Genomic DNA, 20,111 nt, shown 5'->3' with positions numbered 1-20,111 from the left:
GGTCCCATAGATGCTGTATTTTTGGCCTTAGAGATGGTGTTTATGACCTGCCCTTTATAGATACAAAGTAGAAGACAGGTGGTAAAGATGTTATGGGGTACTTGTATAAGTTCTAAAGCTAAGAGTAAAGATTTAACCATCTTGTTAGTGCGGATGTAATATGCACACTCCTGCTTTCTCTGTCTTGGCTGAAATTAGTAACTGATTGTGTGAGGCAGGTTATGGTAACAATTGTGGCTCTATCCTGTCCCATTTCGGTTACATTTCAATATGGTGCAGACATTGTGTCTTGGGGTGGCTGCTGTTAGACAAAAGCTGAAAACTTCAGTCTGAATGTTCTTGGTGCACCATCAATGGATTCTGAGCATCCATATAATGAGTCTGCACATGACTGCTCTCAAAGATCCATACAAATGTATTATGCATCTGTTTAACATCAGAGAGGTGCATAACAAGGCTGTCTTTTCTATTTTTCTTTTAATTGTGTGTGTGTGTGTGTGTGTGTGTGTGCGTGTGTGTGTGTGTGTGTTTGTGTGTGTGTGTGTGTGTGTGTGTGTGTGTGTGTGTGTGTGTAATCAGTACACTGTGTGTAATATAAAAGTAGTATAGTGCATTTGATTACCAGTATGAGTGGGTCTCATGACACAGCAGTACACAACCAGCTTCCCTTTTGATCTCTTTTAAATAGTAATCGTCAAGCTATTATGTAATGCTACTTTTTTTAATTTTTGCCATGTTTTGCTATGTTATGCTATGTTATGTTATATTACATTGTGTTATATTACGCTATGTTATGTTATGGTATGCTATGCTGTGTTACATTACATTATGTTATGTTGTGCTATGCTATGCTATGCTATGTTACATTACATTATGTTATGCTACAGTATGCTATGTGCTATGTTATGGTATATTATGCTATGCTATATTATGTTATTTCATGTTATGTTATGTTATGCTGTGTTACACTCAGTTATCAGATTCTTGTGAGATTTAGAGGCACTGTTTTAAGACATTTAAAACATCAAGCCATTAAGTAACTCATGTGAAATGTTGTGAACAGTTAGCAAAAACCTCCTAGTGTACACACAATTATCTCCAAGGGTTATCTGCTATAAAGCATTAATAATAATAAATAAATCACTAATACTTAACTCTCAAGCACTATAACCACAGCTTAATTCATGTAGTTTGATAAAACAAATAACAGCTATCATGCTGAGTAAGATATCACCAGAACAAAACATCTCAGCTGTGTAGTAATCTCAAGTCCTGAAATAACCTTAAATGTCTATAGTGGAAGAAGTGAGAAAGATAAATGCTTAGCAATTGTCACTTAAGAACAGAGCAGTAAAATGTACCACCAATTAATTTGCTGATGCATATCATCAAAAAAGAAATCTGTGAATGCCTCTGCTTCTATTAAAAAATATCAGGTAGGAGCATACCATCTCATCAGTGCTGTTAGTTAGAAATGTATTTGTTACTAAGTCACTCTGACATGTTTAAAGAAACTCTCTTTTCTTTTCCCTTTTCTAGTTGAAAGCCAAGCCATTCATCTAATTTGGATGTGTTCAAAAATCAGTAGAGTTCTAGTGTACAATGAACCAAGCTATATGAATTTCTCAGCTCCCGTAAACAATACTGCAATATGCAACTCTAACAGCCTACTCTTGAAATGTATTGCTTGGCAAGCTTTTCATAATGAAAAAATGTCTGCCCTACTGAACTGTTAATGACTGATAATAAATACTGTAAAAATACAGCTCATAAATATTCATTATTCATTGTACTTGACCAAACTTCTGCAATGATGGTAATCAGTCACTCCCATTTCACAAAAGCATATATTTAATCACAAGAAATCACATAACTATGTAACAGCTCATCTGGTAAATTATTATAATTAATGTATAGATTTGTATTATTTTAGCATTCAAAGGCTTGCTACGCAGTGGTGTAAACCTTGGGATAAGATGATTGTCGCTGTTGAAGTGATACCCTGACCCCATGTGCAAAATGGGAAAAGGTGTTGAGGATACATGGATGGATTAGGACTGACTATGGTTCAATTGCATGCAAGGATGTCCTGTTTATTTATACTGGTTCACAAGGGAAAGTTTTTCTACATGACACAGAATAACACCAAAGATTCCTGTTTGAAAACAGCTTAGCTTATAAAACTTGTTTTAGACTATGCATAATTTAAGTGACATACTAATAACAAACAGTAATTATCTTAAGTCACACTTCATATTAAATAACAATTTGTATTTAAAATTAAAAATTAAAGCCAGAAAGTGAAATGCCTCTCAGAATAATATTAAATTAAATAACTTTCTCATAAATATATTGTGGAAAGGATGTATGAGGCTTACACTGAATGATGAAAATTAGGTAAAATGTTTGTGTCTTTTGGTTAGGGGTTGCCACAGCAGAACTCCGGTCCACTAATGATTGGTAGTTGATTTTTACGTGCTGAGTTACCAGCCCTGATGTACAGCCTTCAACGAAGGTATGCCCATTCACGAATGTCTCCACGCAGAAGACGCTCTAGCTGAGAATCAAACCGGACAGCGTCTTACTGTGAGGTGACAACGTTACCGTAGCACCACCACCGCAGGTACTACAATCACAGAATTATCTAAAATACATGCATATTATATAATAAAGAAATAAAGAAGGTTGAAATTCACGCATAAAATAAGTTTAAGGAGATGATAGACTTCTACATTTTTTTATCCTACACCTCTTGTCAGGTTTATAAATTGCATTAGATTTTTGCTGTATTCATTTGTTAATCTATTATGTCACAAATTGTAATTAACTGAAAGTTTGGAAAAGGTGAGCAATCATGTTTAAAGAATCAAAAATTTAATTTCAGGTGGTAAAGAAACATTAATTTTAGTTAGAAAGAATATGGCTTTTGAAGTATTCTAATATAAGCATTATAATTAGTGGTCAACAGTCATCTCTTTTATCAATTAATTCTGAACAGTAAGCATTGTTCCAATTTATATTTTGCCTTTAGTCCAAATTATGTCTAAACAGCCAGATTCTAATATAGGTTATCTTGGAATGGAATAAAATTTCATTGCTCTGAATCGTGTTTTGTGTGTGCAGCTGTGTTACCTTGTAGTGAATATAGCCATATAAAGTTATTGTCTTTATTCAGATGAAATTACCTTGAAACAGAGAAATTAGTTTTGAGATCTATGTTGTCAGAAAAAAGACATTAATAAATTTTACCAGTCTAGCCTTTATTGAAAATTGTATGTTCTGATGTTGCTTCAAATCGATTACTTCTCGTAATCTCAAATGATAACGTATTTGGCTTCATTAGAAAGTCCACATGCATCTTCATTTTTGTATACTCTTTAGCTACATTTGTCCAAGGTGTTAATACTACTCCCATCTTGACCTTATCTTATATGACTAAACTTTCTTTTTTTTAGATTCCTTATTTTGAAAGCTACTAACAAATTGGAGTTTGTCTGTGCTTTCATGCAGTGTATGGTGGCCTTGAATGTGAGTCATTCTTAAAGAAGTAAGCCAGAACTAGTTACTTTGTGATTTCTGTTTATAGTGTTCTATAGAAAGACCTAGAGTGCATCTTAATTCATTTAATCGGGAACAGTAGGAAGCTAATTAACAGCTTTGCTTCCTGAGATCTTCTAAGCCAGGAAACCACTTGCTACCTGAAAGCTTTTCTCCCAAAATCCTCTACTGAAACACACTTCATTAGATTTAGAATACCTGGTAAATGGTGTGAATCACAAAAACAAAATGTAAAATATGACATCTCTTTGGTAGACAATTGACTTTGTACTAATGTTGGAATCAAAGGTCTGTATTTGCTGATTTTATACTATATATTTATGGAAGAATAATTGTATTTTGATTGCCAAAAAAATCACTAGTGTTATGATAAAAAAGGGTTATATCTCTGTAAATATGCATGACAGAGCTAAGATACCAGAGATGGAACTGATCACCAGTTCAAGACTTTTCCAAAGATGTATAACAAGAGGGGATAGCATGCTGCTTTTCTGTAAAATTGCTGAATCTATAAAAATTATGCATGTAATAATTTCACAATATTTGAAAACAATTTTAACCTACAGAACCATTTGTCTTACAGAGCACGTATCAATGGGAACATTATGAGGCTTAATATTTTGTAAAAACTGTCACCAATTGTTTATCTATAGGTCATACAGCTTTTATGAAATTAACCGAGTTATAAAAATGTATGTAATAGTTATTGTGACACCCCTGCACTGGCCCAGTAATCAAGGAGCCCCAATTCTCACCACTGGCAACAGTACACAATGAGGGGATGACAAGTACACACACAGTAAAGTACAATTTCCCTTAAGAATACATGAGGGGATGACAAGTACACACACAGTAAAGTACAATTTCCCTTAAGAATACACAGAGATCACTGTCAGTCTAGGGCTGGTTTCTCCCTCTTTCTCCAGATCTCCAATAAGACTTCCCACTGGCACAGCAATAGGCTTAAGATCTCAGCCAAGTGGCCAAGCTAAGACCTCCAGCACCCTCTCTGTCCAACCAGTGCTTCGTGTCCCTGCCCAAGTAGTTGACACAGACTCACATAATTTGAGATTTGATTTGTACACAAACACACACCTGGGAAATGCTGGCACAGGTTTACTAGGTAGGCCCCCTTCTGCCCAGACTATAAGGTAGTTCCAGCTGCCACCAGCCAACTCTTTATCAGCTACTCTAAGGCCCTTACAAAGGGTGTCCCATCCTACTGTGTAATGTTGCTATTATCCAAATGGAAGTTTTGACCAAGCACCAGGCTATTAGGAATGGCCTGTATAGTGTGACAAAATACATATGCAAGTACTCTAATAGCTTAAATATGTCTCACAAATATCAGCCACAAAGACAGGTTTAAATGTATTGAATAATAAATAATAAAATAACAAAACAATACACAGTACATCCAACACAGTTACTTCAGAGTTCAAAATCACAGGAAATATTTTAAAGTAACATTGCAGTACAGTCTCAAGTAAATACAGAACACATCTAAACTATTCTTTACTATATTCCAGGGTGTATGCAGAATGTTCTAAGTAGGATGCCTCAAGGTCCTCTCCCTGTATTCTCTCTTCTATAGGCTTTTCTGGGGACACCTATGCCTGCCATACAGAGCATTGTCAGACCCCACTCTGATGGACCACCTGCATATCCACAATGCAAACAGCACCAGAATTACCCGTTCTAAAGACTTAAACCTTTCCTATGGTATAAATAGCACCTGCTGGAAAGATAGGTATGAATCTCAGAGACTACCCCATCTCTGGAACAGGCTGACCATCCCTGTGAAGCAGAGTTCCTCCCTATCTCAATTCAAGTGCAACTTGGACAATTGGATGGGGGATAACAAAGTCATCCCTTGTTTAGCACCTATGGCTCTAATGGACACAGGCAACCTGTAAATGGTTCATCTCCCAGGCCCCTGGTTGGAAATGTTTAATCTCTCAAGCCCCTACTTATCAAGAGTATCATAACTTGTTAGAGATTTGAGTTGCATGGCTAGGCTTAAAGAGGTCCTTGTGGTCATTAGCCTTGTAAACACCTATGAACCTATTAGTGTTCCACACCACCAGATAGTCATTTATATTCCCCAGAAAGAATACCTAGGTATGGCCAATAAGCTGTGTTACTGTGCACTGTGACAAAGGTGGTACACTTCAGTTACACATCACTGTAAGATGCATCAGGAGGTACATGAAGAAGGGTGTATTGTACGCAGTTATTGGTGTGAGGAAGGCTGGGAACCATGAACGTATTGTGGCATCTGATGCAGATGTCCTTCACATACCTAGTACTTGTGTTACATTCAAGGGAGTAGTCAGCACTCAGGTCACATACCTATTTGTCTGATTATAGGGTGTCATGTCCACATTATACTTGGGTGGTGTGTCTGTGCCCTGATTCAACAAATCCCTCCATGTGTCTAGTCAACGCAGGTGTTGTCATGGCTGTGGCAGAGGTCTCAGGTATGTGTTTATACTGTCTGTATTATAGTAATATCACAGTTGGAGTCAATCATTGCCCACAAGCTATAGTCCTTCAGGCAGCTATTTTAACACAGAATGTGCATGTCATCAGTGATGTCCATCACTTAACTAACGGGTAGGAAAGGGACTAGCAGACATATGTCACATCACACATTTCAACAGAGTGAGATGCCATGTATATATGTCATATACTGATCTGCCTATTTGGTGATATAGCTGCCCATGGCCACATATGACAGTGTTGATTGAATATCTCAGTGTGGATTTTTGTCAAATGCCTTGACCTGTTAAAGTTCCACAAGATGATACAGTTGTCATCATGCATGCCCTTGATGACCTATTTGAGGACATCTATCAGACATAATGGACCTGATGTAGCAGTAACAAATGATACAGGTCTGTTGTACACACTGGGAATATTACTAGTGTACATCTAGAAGAGGTCCATGATGACATGTCGGTCTTCCTCACAGTTGAGGAGAGTCAGGATGTCCCTATACATGCACACATCAGCTGCTGTCCTCCCAACTCAGGTGGATGCATATTGATGTATGTCCCTTGTATGGGAACATAGGCCATGTGAAGGGTGGGTTGAACTGTGTACTCAACTGTATCAGGAAGGTGTATGTGCTGGGTCATGTCATAGGTGATCAGTGATGTTGTCACAGCATATAGATTCCATGTGATAGAACTGGTTGAAGGTAAAATAGTGAATACTGTGTATTATCATCTGGTTTAGGATTCTGACACAATCACTCACACAGATATCTTTGAGGAAACCCCCAAGCTGGGGATTAAACCTTGCATCAGTTTATGGGTAAATAGCTGACTCACTGACAGAACACATCCTTGAAAGTTGGTGAATCATCCTGTACCAGTAGAGCTGTCACCATTGGCAAATCCCAGGGATCAGTGCTTGGCACTTCACAGTTTGAACTGTATTTCTTGACAATCCAGGCTAAAGTATATAACCTTTGGCTTACAAATTTGCTGATTCTTGCATATTGTGTGCAGTCATTGAGTCCACCAATGGAGATAACCTAGTATAGGAGGAGCTAACACACACAACGGGCCTATATCACATTGTGGAAAGTTCCTTTCCATGATCCTTTGTTCATCGACCCTAAAAAAGTGAAAGTTCACATCAGTGAACATTCACTTCAATAACTGACTTACCCAGGAAAAGGAATAAGTTGGCCATCATAAGAAATTTGCCCTTTTCCCCACTGTGGTGTGATCTTGGAGTTGGTATATATATATATATATATATATATATATATATATACATAGTTAGAGGGGTGTGGGGGTGCAGCCCCCCACACTGTATGGAGTGTGGAGTGAAGACCCCCCCAACATGGGTGGGTGTGAAATATTATGTTTTGTGTGAAGGCTGGAATGCCTGGCAACTTGTTCCTTTCCCTGTGTAAGTAATTCATTGAAGTGAACATTCACTGTTATATTCACTGTATTAGGGTTGATGAATGAAGGTTTGCAGAAATTAAACTTCAATGGACTGATATAGACCACACACAACTGAATGGTAACAATGACACACAATCTACAAATAAATGCAGAAATGTGTTGTCCATCTGAAAAGTGGAGTTCCATGTTAATCACAGCATTGACAAAAGTCCTGCCATGCAGAAACCCAGTGATGCAAGCCCTGGAAACACATTTAGATAGCCAAACTGAACTTTGAACAAGTGTCCACACTGCTATTGAAAGCCAATGTTGTACACATCATAAGTCACGTTATCATATTCAGATCTTAGGAATGCATGACAGCACTGTAGTTAAACCTCATTACAGCACTAATAAAGTATAATGTTCATTTTTACATGTACCTCACCAGGCACATACAGAAGCTGTACAAATCACAGGGCTTTCTCAGCTACATAACACAGGCCTACACAGCATGCCATGATGTTTGTTGAGAGAATAAAAACCTTGTCACTGCAAACTTTATTGTAGATGATGAGGTGAATTCTGCCTGGCATCCATGTCATTCTCCTACCCAGCCCTAGTAGGAGTACTACATATCCAAAAATGTGACATAGGTGATGACATCAGCAATGCCTGTTGAGGAGAAGATAATAGTGTCCCACATGCTGGTTTAAAATGCTTTCTGCAATGTCAAGCAGCAGCTCACACACACACACACACACACACACACACACACACACACACACACACACACACACACACACACACACAAAAACAGTTGACTGTACTGAGAACAGAACACCTACCTATCTAAGTACACAGACTACAGAACACAGTACTTCATGCAAGGACCAACTTGGAGTGAGTCAGGCAATGCTTTACAGCTGATGACTTCAGCAATGTCTGTTGAGGAGAAGATAACAGTGCCCTAAATGCAGGTGCTGCCTGTAATGTCAAGCAACAACTCACACACACACACACACACACACACACACACACACACACACACACACACACACACACACACACACACACATACACACACACTCACACACAGTTGACTGTAGTGAGAATAGAACCCTTACCTATCTAAGTACAGAGACTACAATACTTTACTCACGTGCCACAGCTCAAGTCTGATTTACACAGCAGTGCAGGTGAATTTATAGTAGATGACATCAGCAGGCCATGTGGGAGACAAGAGGTTGAGAGGGCTGTATGAAATGGATGTGTAGGCATAAGCAAGTATCAAAATACTGACAATTCATGTAATTGGAGAAGAACTGTAGGATACAAACATCTGTTCTGCTGTGTAGACATACACACCCAGTTGACTGCAGTGAGAAAAGAACCCCCACCTATCCAAGTTCACAGACTAGAGAACACAGTATTTAATGCAAGTGCCATGACACAAGTCTGAGTTATACAAGAGTGCAGGTGAACTTAGAATAAATGATGTCAGCACACTGTGTGGGTGACAGCAGTTTGTGAGACCTGCACAGGCACATAGCTTAACAGGGTCATATGAGGCTAATAGCCTAATAGCACTAGGGTGTTTAGAAGTCTAGCTGTGTAAAAATACAAGTACCCTTATTGAGCATAGTTGGATAGTCATTTTTAGCAGAACATGTTTGTAAGCAGCACCAACTGGCCCTGTTCATGAGGTATGCAGGTGCCAGCCTAGAGGTGACTTTTCAATTACTCAACCAGTACTCAAGGTTGTGCTTGAAAAGGGTCATTGAGGAGCACTGCTTTACATGCAGTGGGAGTCCATTATAGAGAAGTATGAATTATTGTGGGATATAAGTGCCTCTCCATCATGTTCTGTTTATGTCACAGGCTAGGCTGAGATCCCAGGGGTAAATTATAGTTGTCCCATTTGAATTGCAGATGTTCATCATTTCCAGAAGGGTAGGGTCTGTGACTGTTCCACAGGGCAGCCATAGGTCACCTTTCAACAGGCTGTATGATACACAGTACAGTGACAGGTATGTCAGTCTTTCCATGTATGCCATGTTTGGATGCCTGGGAGTTTCCCAGGCACAACCCTATGTTCTCTTCAATTATTGCAGGTGTCTGGTGAGCTACAGAGAGATATGAGTATTGTAGTCCATTATTGGTGTGATAAGGCTAGAGTACAGCAAAGGTATGACTAACCTGATCTTGGATGTGATGTCCATATGTATGATGTGCGCAATGCAGATTGAGTGCATCACCACTATGGACACAGTGATGAAAGTGTAGATTGCTGTCAACATGTGTTCCCAACTCACACAACACTATGTTTGAGCTTAGGGTGGTTTTATTGATATCATAATCAGCAGGGGTACTTCAGTGACAAAGGTGACAATGAGTCATTGTATGCTTAAAGTTCAGTTTGTATCAGCCCCTATTGTAATATGTTATCATCACTGGGGGGCTTTATATGAGTGCATCCAGTTAACAGTCATCTACAAACTTGGTAAACCACAGGCCATCTACTGTTGATTGTGCTTCAGGGAAGTATTTCCTAAGCAGTTGAGGACCCAGCATAGATCCTTGTGGTATTCCAATGGTGAATGGGCTAGTGGTGGAGGTGCAGTCCCCAACTTTGAGAGTGTGTGTTCTGTTGTTGAGCCAGTTGGCTATCCATCTAGTATTGTATTGCCTAATTCCTAGATGGGAGATCTACACTATGAGACATGAATAGGGATAGTGTCAAAGGGCTTGGATAATTCAACATAGGCGGTATGTCCTGTTATCCCTCATATAGGTTTTCGGGGTCAATATCCAAGAAGTTCCCAAGGGTCAATAAGCAATATCTACCCTTGTCAAAACCAAGATGAGCAGGGTCAAATGTGTTAAACGTCACTGCTGTCCCTGTGGATATATTCCATGCTGATTCCTGCAGTAGCCTTGAAGATAAGGCTTTTAGGCATATTGGTCAGTAGTAGCAGTTCTGCGTGTTAACAGATTGATGTGCATTGCATAGCACAAAACATTTGATACTACATTTTGTAGTGTGATTGATATATGTGTGGAAAAAGTATTGGGACCCCTTGCATTAAAGAAAAGAAATGGGGAATATAGGACAGTGGTGAAATGGGGAGTAAGCAGGGGGAAGGAAAAATGTAAAGCAATACAAGAATGTGCAGGAGGGAGGTAGGAAAGAACGATATCTATCCATTTCTTCAACAGTAAAAACTGATAATATATGCAGAATATTAGCAGAATTTGGATTGTCACCTCCAGAGATAGCGTAAACAATGCTACACGCCAATGAGTCAGGAATTCAAACTGCCAAAACACCGCCAATAAACTAAGCTACCACAGCATCTCAGGTGGATATATTCACAGTATGCAATTCTGCTGTTTGCAAATCTGCAATCACGGACTCCACGGCCAAATATTTTCAAGATTTATTTCACAATACAAAACAATCCAGGTTAAGCGCTTTCACACACTGAAACGTGTGCTTCCTCAGAACAACATTCTCCTGCTCAAACACTGCTTAAATAGCCAAATTGGCGCTCAAATCATTTAAAGCAGTTATTGCAGTTATTGCAGTTTAAAGCTGTATTACCATTTACGTGCAACAATCTAAAACCTGTATAAATATACATATTGACATGTGCATAAGTTACATAGATTTAATACATAAACTGTGTGCTCCTAATATAAGTCAATCAAACGTATTGTATGCGGCAATACCAATGTGCAAAATTGTGTGCAAAATTAATTATAGGATATTTATAAAATATTAATTATAATATTGTCTAATGCATACCTACTCTATATGTCATATATCTCAAAGGGAATAATTTATTAACTCACTCTAACCCCTAAAAAATGTATGTGTACGTTAAAAACTCCTGCTAAAAAAGTCCTTAAAAATCTTTAAAAAGGTGCCTAAATAAATAAATACATAAATAAATAGATAGATAAATACATATATATACACATAAAAACGTAATTAATAGTAATAGTATACATGGTGATATGAGAGATGCACATAATAACCCAATGAGCATGTGAAACGTTCTCATACTTCTAACATGGGTTTGACAGATATATATTCATTTATTCCTGGGAGTGTAGTTGCATCTGTCAAAATTTGCCAATAGCATTCCCTAAATGCTAGATGCCCTTTAATATTACCCCCTCTGGGATTGACCTTAATTGCTTCTAAAATACAAAACCTAAACTCATGCTCTACTCCTTTGTTAATTATGTGCTTTGCTAAGGCATTTTTCTCATCTTTTTTCCTTATAGAATATGTGTGTGCATAAATCCTTTTCTTGAACTGTTGTTCAGTTTTTCCTATATAATAGGATGGACAAGCTATACATTTGGCCATGTACACTATATATTTAGTATTACAATTCCCCTTTTTTGTAATTAATTTAGTCCTGTTATAATTTCCCAATACTATCTCTTTTTCTTCCATAATAAATTGGCACTGATTGCATGCACCACATTTCTTAGTACTGCCTGTATTACTAGTCACATTTCTTTTTGAATTGTTTTCCAAAAGCGATTTCAAGTTCTGTCCCATTCTATAAACAAACCTTGGTTTTATTCCTAATATTTCCAACATCTCATCGCTAGTTAATAATATATGCCAATGATTTCTGATAATTTCCTCTATCCTATTACTATATGGACCATATTCTATAACACAGGACCTGCCATATGTGTTAACATTCGCTCTATTCACTAATTCCTCTTTGTTGAATGTATTATTCTTATACTTTATTCCCAACAAAGGTACATACTTCTTCCCCCATTCTTTAATAACTTCTTTATTCACCTTTTCCATCATTGTACTTTTATATCCCCTATCAGCAAATAGTGAGGTAATAAATTGAATCTCTTTAAGCATGTCCCCATATTCAGATGTCATTCTGAGTGCCCTTATACATTGTCCCTTGTAAATATTTTTCTTCGTCTTAATCGGATGACAACTCCTGTAGTCCAAATATGAATTGGTGAATGTATCTTTTCTATGTATATTAGATTTGTATACTCCATCCCCTCTGGAAATCAAAGTGTCCAAATATGGGACCCCCACATTGTTGCAGGTTGAGGTAAACTTTAAAAAATTGCTACTATTGTTCAAATAAGTAAAAAATACCTCAAAAGATTTCAAATCACCTTCCCACATAATATATATGTCATCCAAAAAACGTGAATAATACTTTATTCTGTCCATATATTCACTAGAAAAAATTGTCTTCTGTTCCCAACTTAACATTACCAGGTTGGCAAAGATTGGGGCACAGGCCGACCCCATTGCCACACCTTTAACCTGTCTGAATAATTCTCCTTCATAATAAATGTAATTATTATCTAGAACTATGGACATTAACTCATTTATAAGTTGCACTCTATCCCAATCCATCTCACCATATCTATAAATACTCTCACTAAATGCTTCCAAACCCTCTGTTTTGGGGATACACGTAAAAAGATCCACTACATCTATGGAGGCGAATAATATATTGTTGCTGCTTGTATATATAGGGAAACTAGCCAAAACTTCCCATGAATCTTTAACCAAATGTTCGACCTTATTATAAATGTGCTTTAACATGGTGTCGATAGCTACCCCTATAGGAAAAGTTTTGGATTTGCTACCTGATATGATGGGTCGAAAGGGTGGGTTGTTAACATCTTTATGCACTTTCGGTATGCCCACCATGGTAGCTAAAGTTGGATTTTCTACCCTAAGAAATTTGTATAAATCATCTGTAATTCTATTGTCAATCAGATATTCTTCCAGGTATAAATCTATCCTTTTATAAGCTATATTCAACTCATTGATGGATATACTCTCATAATTCTTTTGATCATAAAGTAAATCATGTATTTTGTTCTTGTATTCCATACTGTCATATACCACAACCCCCCCCCCCTTATCAGGTTTCATAATCCTAAATTCAGAACTAGATCTTAGTTCGTCCAAAACTTTAGTTTCTTCAAAAGTTAAATTGGTATTACCCCCACCCTTCCTAAACAATTGTTTTTTGTGGTATATGTCATATGTAACAGCTCTTTCAAATCTACCTACCTCCTTGTTCATCATAGGCATAAATGTGCTTTTCTTCTTTAATATTTTCATATTTGCATCAATATGAGATTCCCCTTTAGATGAATTATCCTTGAACATTATAGCCAAATTTAGCTTCCTTACATATTTCTTAATGTCGCAAACACAATCCACTAATCTAAAGTTTCCTGTGGGTATAAATTTCATACCTTTAGAAAATAATCCAAAGTGAGCCCTATTCAGTTTCATATTAGTATAATTGAATATCTGAAAATTATTATACCTACTAATATGCCCTTCATTTACTATAAGCATATCACGGTCTCCAGTACTCATGTCTGAAGCTGCTTTGTTTGAGCTATTCACCTCCATGTCCTGTCTTTTGTCCATTTCTGGTATTGCTTTCTGTTGTAATCCTGATAAAAATTTTCCCCTTGTTCATTAAAATTAAAATTATCCCTTCTTATGTTCACATCACCCCTATATTCCTTATGTTCCCTATGTGGTGTCTGGTATGTTTTATTCCAAGAGTATGCCTTACCTATATTGTATTGCTCAACATCCCTAGTATATTTTTTATGTATCCTTTCTAAAATCTTAGCTGTTCGCTTTTTTGCTAAGTCAAATTGCCTATAGTATAACTTCTCCCATTGTGGAAATAGCTTGTCATTAACAATTATTTCATTCAAGTGTTCAATTTCATGCAATTCCTTGCAAAGTTTTGCATCATAGTATTTAATCAACATTTTAATATATTCTGTACCAAATTTATCAAACAATTTATTAAATTCAGAGCACACATCATCAGTCCAGTCTATGCCCATAGGGGCTTTATAAAAACGCAATCCCATTGGTATAATATTAGAATTAATGCAGTGTGTTAAATAAGCATTGTCAAGTTTAACTGCATTAATCATATTCAACCTTTTACCAAAGTCATATATTAAGTCTCTTAAAGTCCCCTTGAACATGTGTGTTTGATTAATTACTTTCTCCTTCTTTTTGTCAAAAACACAATCACTGTCCAAAAAGTCCTTTAAGTATTGTTCTTTTCTAATTTCTTTATTAAGAAATCCAGTTTTATTAAGCTTGTTAAAAACAGTACCTTTGGATTCCAATTCTCTTGTAGCTGCATGGGCATATGTTTTCATATTTTGGCTAGTTTTAGGCCTAGCTCCCGTTCTCCTTGCTTCCTCCACCATATTGCCAAAAGAAAAATCAAACGTGAACTCGTTTGGTAACATCTTGCTGTTACCTAGCTCCGTTGAATCACCCACATTCAGCAAATCAATATTTACTGTGCTGTGTCTAGATACCTGTCCATTCGGTATTTCAGGTGAGGAAGTGAGAACAAATTCCTTCACCTGTTCCACCGGGCCAGCCTGCCCTTTAACATGTTGCACGCCCTTAACATTTTCACCATTCCCTCTGCAGATAGAGTTGTCGTGACCAGCTAACATGGCTCCACTATTAAACATCCCTCCACTGCTTGAAACAAGGCGGTTCACCAAGTCGTACAGCCTGTTGATCTCTCCCCTCAATGACGTAATGTCGGAACGAATTTCCGACATTTCATTAACCTGAGCAGGAGTCAAGGCTTCACTTCCTTCCTCATTCATGTCGTACCAAACCAAAGAAACACAAGCGTAACTATCAAGAAAAATGTAGATGGCGTAAACAACGCTACACGCCAATGAGTCAGGAATTCAAACTGCCAAAACACCGCCAATAAACTAAGCTACCACAGCATCTCAGGTGGATGTATTCACAGTATGCAATTCTGCTGCAATTCTGCTGTTTGCAAATCTGCAATCTTTGCTAACCAATGCTCAACTAATAGTAAACCCATAAAATAACTAAACTAATCCTATTTCACCCTACTAGAGCCCCTAACACACATCCTGCATTCAAAATTACCTCAGTTAATAACACCATCATATCCCCAGTTCCTAGTACTAAGTTGCTAGGGGGTCACCAATGACCAGAATATGCTATTTGACACTCATATTGCCCAGTCTATAAAAAAAAAGTTCACAAAAAACTAGGGTGCCTCTCTACAGAAGTAAACACTATCTCACAGCAGACACCAGAGCTACTATTTCTAGAATCCACCTGACCTCAACCCTACTTTATGCTTCCCCTATCCTTACCAACCTAAAAAAGTCAGATTTAATAAAACTAGAAATGTGTTATAATAAAATAGCAAAATTTGCAACAGGCACTAACTACAGTAAACTTTCATGGCTTGAACTCCCAACATTGCTAAAATTCAATCAGCTCAAATGGCCCACCAAATAATAAATCATCCTGAAAAACTCCAGCCCTAAAGAACTTACTGGTTCACTACTCAAATAAGCAGACACTTCACGCTAGCAATAAGGCATTACTAGATACAACAAAATGCAAAAGCCGCACTGGAGAATCCCTCTACTCCTGCAGCATTGCTAAAATCCGGATTAGCCTTCCATTTGATATTAAATCCAACTCTAACATAGTACAATTCAAAAAACTGCTAAAAGTGTACCTATCTGCTATATGGACCTCTGACCATTTATTGAACCTGGCTAAAATAAAAAATTTGAAATAAACCTAGTTCACCTAACAAGACTGTCCAAACTATTGCCCCAGACTAAAATCATCTCTCTAAATTACCCTATCTCTAACTAACTCACACCAAACTACCTAATTACTTTCTAAAAGTAAATCTCATTACCGTCTTTTACTTTCTCTACACACTTTTCTCCCTTTCTAAACCTCTTAGCTCAAGCTTGCATATATTGGCCAAACCTATAAAGACTGAATGTAAAGTATTCAGCCCAAAGAGGTCTTTTTGCAAGATTTATTGTACCCGCTAATATCTCTAACTAACCCACTAATATCTCTAACTACTAGTCTATTTTTTTCTATATTGTATAAATCCAAATATTGTAATCTGTTCACTTTTTAAGAAATGCTGTGTAACTTTGTATTCCTCTCTTTAAAAAACTTTGTAAAATGTTAAGTTGCTAAGTTTTGTAAGTATCTCATGTTTTGTATGTCTTGGAGCTTTTCTCCCCAGGCCTCCACTGAAAATGGACTTTTTGTCCAGTCGGACTTTATCGGTAAACAAATGTAAAATAAATAACAAATAAAATCTGCAAGGCTAGGGAAGGGATCAGCATGGACCATAACCACAGGGACTTAGGTGGCCCTCAACACACTTGAGTTGACCCATGCTGTGTTTGTCAAGGACAGATCTTGCCTATTGAACCTCATGGACTTCTTTGATATTGACTCAGAAGAACTGGATGACAGATAACAAGACATACCACTTATGTTCAGTTATCCAAGGCTTTTGACAATATCCCCCATTCATGTCTCATAGTGAAAATATGCCATCTGGGAATTAAGCCATACAGTACTAGCTGGATAGCCAAGTGGCTCACCAACAGAACACATACTGTCAAAGTTGGGGACTGCACTACCCCACCCCCCCTCTAGCCACTTACCAATGGAATACCCCAAGGATCTGTGTTGGGCCTTCAAATGTGTGGTAAAAACTTCCCTGAAGTGCAGGCAATGGTAGGTGGCCTGTGGTTTACCATGTTTGCAGATGACTGTTAATTGGACACAGTCATATAGATTCCCCCAATGATGGTAACATATTACTGAAGGAGCTGACAGAGACAAATGATCGGTGCCAAACTCAGAGCCTGAACCTTACAGTAAACAATGCCTCATTATCCCTTTTGGCAGTGAAGTACCCCTGTGAATAATGATATACATAGCAGCTCTCTCAGCTCAAACATAGTGTTATGAGACTTGTAAACACATGTTCATAGCAATCTACACTTTCATCAGTAAGTGTCCATAGCAGTGAGGCACACATTCTGCATTGCACACGTCATACATATAGACATCACATCCAAGACCAAGGAGGTCATTGCTCTGTTGTACTCCACCCTTATCAAGGCACCCTTCTGTCTGTACCTCACCAGACAACTGCAGAAAATGCAGAAGCAATAGAGGTTGGTGACTGGGAGAATGCAGGTTCATAGGTTCATACTAGGCTATCTGCCCTAGGGCATTTACAAGCCTAGCCAGAGTGTGTTTGGCTTTCGACACCCATTTTAAATGAATTTTGCTATGCCCTTTTTCAAGGTTAGTATACTGTGCCTCTGTCTAACAGTGACACAGAAGTGATACCCGGAGTAATTCTCCGATCTCCCATCCACTCATCAAGAGAGTCAATGAGGGATACTGCCTAACCTGGACTGGGACTTTATTCCAGAGTGAATCTGTCCCTCCAGCATGTCCTATTTATTTCAGTGCTGAGGTTCAAGTCTCTCAAGCACATAGCTTGATGGGATTTGGATTTTCTGAGGTGCAGCATGTCCATTAATTACGGGTTGGACATGGCTTTACACGTCAGGCACAGATCGCCTCTGAGCAGGCGGTATGCCACTGAGTAGAGCTGGAGTTTCTTTAACCGGGCAGCATATGGCATCTGTTTGAGCCCTTTGATCCTCTTGGTGAGGTACTTTTGGGGTCTTTCCAGTTGCTGCAGATGTCTGGTAAGATACATCCCAAAAGGGGCATTGTACTCAATTATGGGCCTGATGAGAGATGAGTAAAGAGGCACGATGACCTCCCCTGATCTAGATGTGAATCCCTTCATGATTAGGTGGGCTATATAAAATGTTTTTCTAACCACTTTGGCCACGTGGTTGTCGAATGAGAGATTGATATCAACTTGGGTCCCCAGGTCCCTAATTACTTCTTCCGTACTTAATGGATTACCATCTATGTGGTAATTTGTGGGCACTTTGTTTTTGCCGAAGGGGATGACTATACACTTTTTGGCGTTTAGCTTGAGGCCATGGCTCTGGCACCAGTTGTCTGTTTCTATGAGGCCGTTTTGTAGGATGCTTGTGTTGGCTGGAGAGTCAATTATGGCACCCAGTTTGCAGTCATCTGCGAACTTGGTCAGCCACAGTCCTTCCGTGTTGGCCTGTACCTCCGAGAAATATATACCGAACAAGAGAGGTCCCAGGACTGAGCCTTGTGGGATGCCACTTGTAACTGGTTTGGAGTCTGACATGGCTCCAGCAATTCTAACCATGTGGGTTCTGTCCTTGAGCCAGTTTGCAGCCCATCTAGTGAAACAGGGGTTTATATTTAAGCTGGTGAGCTTATCTATAATGCCCGAGTGGGGTATTGTATCGAAGGCTTTTGCAAGGTCCAGGTAGGCTGTGTGGACCACCTTCCCCTCGTCAATGGCCTTGATGACTGTTTCAAAGAAATCAACCAGGTTTAAGAGGCAGGATCTGCCCTTAACAAAGCCGAACTGGGTAGGATCCAGTGTCTGTAGGTCCCCAATATCTTTATTTATGAGGTCCATGATGATCCTTTCCATAGGTTTGCAGACCAAGCTAGTCAGGCTTATGGGGCGATAGTTTCCAGGATCCGTTGAGGCACCACCTTTGTGGAGAGGGACCACTGTTGCTGTACACCACTCTTTGGGTACATATCCTGTAGTAAGGCTGAGATTGAACAGCAGTTTTATATTTGGGTTTAGTTCTTCTTGGAGCTCATGTAGGACGCAGCCCGGGACACCATCTGGTCCCATTGATGCTGTGTTTTTTGCTTTGGAGAGGGTGGCTCTTACCCAAGCATCTGAGATGTCAGGGGGGCAGCAATCTGCTGGGATATATATTTGCCCTTTTGGTGGGGAAGGGGGGGACAAGTTTGCGCTGAACCTGTCAGCTAGGATGTTGGCAATGTCTGTGGGTTCGGTGTATTTTTTGTCATTTTGGACTAATTCTGAGCATATCTGGGAATTCCCACCCAGGTTCCTAACATAACTAAAGAAAGCCTTGTGATTATCCTTAGTGTCCTGTGCAATATTTCTCTCGAAGCTGGCCTTAGACGATTTTATGAGTGCCCGTAGTTCTTTGCTAATACTGATCAGAGATGCCTTCCCTTTTTGGGATTTTGCTCTATCATGTAGTAGCTTCTTCCTTCTATTGTATAGTTTGTTTATGGCTGGGGTCCACCAGACAGGACGCCTGCCTTTGGAGGATTGGGTCTTGGTTTTGTTTGGGATTGCATGATCCATGCATTCCTGAAGGTGTTCATAGAATGCGTTTATAAAGGATTCTGCGGTCTGGGCCATATTTCCACAGGCCCTGGGGCTTTGAAGGATTCCACCTCAGTTTTGAGGAGTGTGAAATTTGCTTTAGAGAAGTTTTCACTGTGGTTTTCTGGGCAGGGGCTGGGGTCGGGATTTGAATATCTAGTGAGATTAGTTTATGGTGATGATCAGGTCCAGTATGTTTTCCCCTCTTGTGGGAGTGGTAACAAGTTGTTCCATAGCATTTGAGTTTATAAATTCTAGGAACCTTTGGGCTAGGGTGTTGGAGCTAGAGTAATGCTCCCAGTCTATGTTTGGGTAGTTGAAGTCACCCAATATAATGGTGTTTGGAGAGACCTTAATATTTTCCAGTGTTCTTAGGAAGGCCGAGTGGGGTTCCTGGGTTTGGGAGGGTGGTCTGTAGCAGGCTATAAACTGGAAGGCAGTTTTACCCACTGTTAGTTGCACA

The sequence above is a fragment of the Protopterus annectens genome, chromosome 4.part1 (genome assembly GCF_019279795.1).
Source record: "Protopterus annectens isolate FY-2018-M chromosome 4.part1, PAN1.0, whole genome shotgun sequence".
NCBI lineage: Eukaryota > Metazoa > Chordata > Ceratodontiformes > Protopteridae > Protopterus > Protopterus annectens.
Note: the sequence above shows the minus strand (reverse complement) of the source record.